Source organism: Cynara cardunculus (genome assembly GCF_001531365.2).
Source record: "Cynara cardunculus var. scolymus isolate 2C chromosome LG 15, CcrdV1, whole genome shotgun sequence".
Taxonomy (NCBI): Eukaryota; Viridiplantae; Streptophyta; class Magnoliopsida; order Asterales; family Asteraceae; genus Cynara; species Cynara cardunculus.
Genome location: NC_037542.1, coordinates 6,007,827 through 6,010,143, shown reverse-complemented (window position 1 = coordinate 6,010,143; position 2,317 = coordinate 6,007,827).

The following is a 2,317-nucleotide window of genomic DNA, read 5'->3' as shown; positions in this document are numbered from 1 at the left end:
TATTAGAATATTACAAAAATTAATTAATAAAACCGAATTAAGGCCCAATAAAACCGAATTAAGCCCACTAAGGCCTATTAAACCGAATAAAGTCAAATAAAACTGAATAAAGTTTATTAAGGCCCGATAAACTCAAAATAGCCCGGTAAATGGATTAACGGCCAATAAAACCGAACAAAACACATTTAAATGGGGTAAGGCCCAATAAAGCCGAATAAATCCGCATATAACACACACACATTATCTATACATTGACATATATACACATACGTTTAAGCATATATACATCAATCCAATCGTGGTTAGCAACCAGTGCACATCATATATATATATATATATATATATATATATATATAAAGGTTTAATGGCGGGGACCTCATGGCCCCGTGGTCCACGTTTTGTGAACCCTACTTGCCATACCTCATAAGCAAGCACCGGAAAAGACAACCTGTCCTCCCCTGGAATCGAACCCGGGTGGACTCGCCCAAGGCAAGGCATTTACGGACAACGTCGTGTAAACATATGTATATAACACGGGCTGACGAGTATATATACTTATAACACATGCACATGTATACATACGCTACCTAAATATAAAAATGTGTACATGTAACACATAAAAATCAAGAAAATCAGAAAAATAGGACAATTCCCTGGCTGATCTGCGAGAGATCAGTGAGGGAACTGACAAAAATTAATTTCCCTAGCAGATCCCTCGCAGATCAGCGAGGGAATTGACAAAAATTAATTTCCCTCGCTGATCAGCGAGGAATTTTCCTATTTTCTTGAATTTTATGTGTTATATGTACATATTATTATGTGTTGGTGTCGTATGTATACATGTATATGTGTTGTTTGTGTATATATATATATATATATATATATGTTGTGGTTGTTAACCGCGATGTGTATTATATTTACACATGTGTATATATATATATATATATATATATATATATATATTTGAGATCATGTGAGACCAATAGTTTTTCGTGAGGCCCGTAAGACCAATTCTCAACTCTTGGATTAGATCTACAACCGTCAGATTTGAACATTCATAAACGCCATGAAACTTCTCAATAATTACAAAATTGTCATCGTGCAACTTTATACCATTAGATCATTAGCTTATAAAGTTGATCAATGAACATAATTGGTCTTACCGGTCTTATGAAAAACCTTTGGTCTCACGTGAACCCAACCATATATATATATATATATATATGTGTGTGTGTGTGTGTGTGTGTTTACACGATGTTGTAATTGTTATATGTATATATACTCGTCAGTCCGTGTTATATACATATGTATACACGATGTGTATAGATGTGTGGTGGTTGCTAACCACGATTGGATCGATGTATATATACTCGTCGATTCGGTTTTATTAGGCTTTATTCGGTTTTACGAGGCCTTAAGGGACTTTATTCGGTTTTGTAGGGCCGTAATCCAATTGTCTTGGACTTTATTTGGTTTTATTGGATCTTCTTCCAATTTCTTAGACTTTATTCGGTTTTATTGGGCATAATGGGCTTTATTCGGGTTTATTGGGCTTTAATCCATTGTAATAGGTTTTGTTCGGTTTTATTGAGTCTTAATCCATTTACTGGGCTTTATTGAGTTTATCGAGCCTTAATGGGCTTGATTCAGTTTTATTGGGCCTTAATGGGCTTTATTCGGTTTATTGGGCTTTAATGAGATTTATTCGGTTTATTGGGCCTTAATGGCTTTATTCGGTTTTACTGGGCCTTAAAGGACTTTATTCGGTTTTATTGGGCCTTAATGGACTTTATTCGGTTTTATTACATTTTATTTATTCGGTTTTATTGGGCCTTAATCCATTTATCGGGTCTTAATGGGCTTTATTCGGTTTTATTGGGCCTTAATGGGCTTAATTCGGTTTTATTGGGTCTTAATGAGATTTATTCGGTTTATTAGGCTTTAATGAGATTTATTCGGTTTAATGTAATAATTAATAATTAATTAAATTTATAGTTATTAATTAAAAAAGTAATTAAATAAATTTAAAAAAATACATTTTTACGACGGAATTCATCCGTCGCTGATACTCTGAAATTAGGTTAGACGTCAACCTCGTATATCACCATAGTTTATTCAGATTAGGTTTTATACACGGCAACCACCACCGCCTTCGACCACGAGATCGAGAGAGAGAGAGATAGAGAGAGAGAGAGAGAAAGAGAAAGAGAGAGAGATCAACGTCTTCGACCCTGTCGCCGACCACCACCGTCTTCGACCAACGCCACCACCGACGACCCTGTCGCCGACCACCACCGTCTTCGACCAACGCCACCAC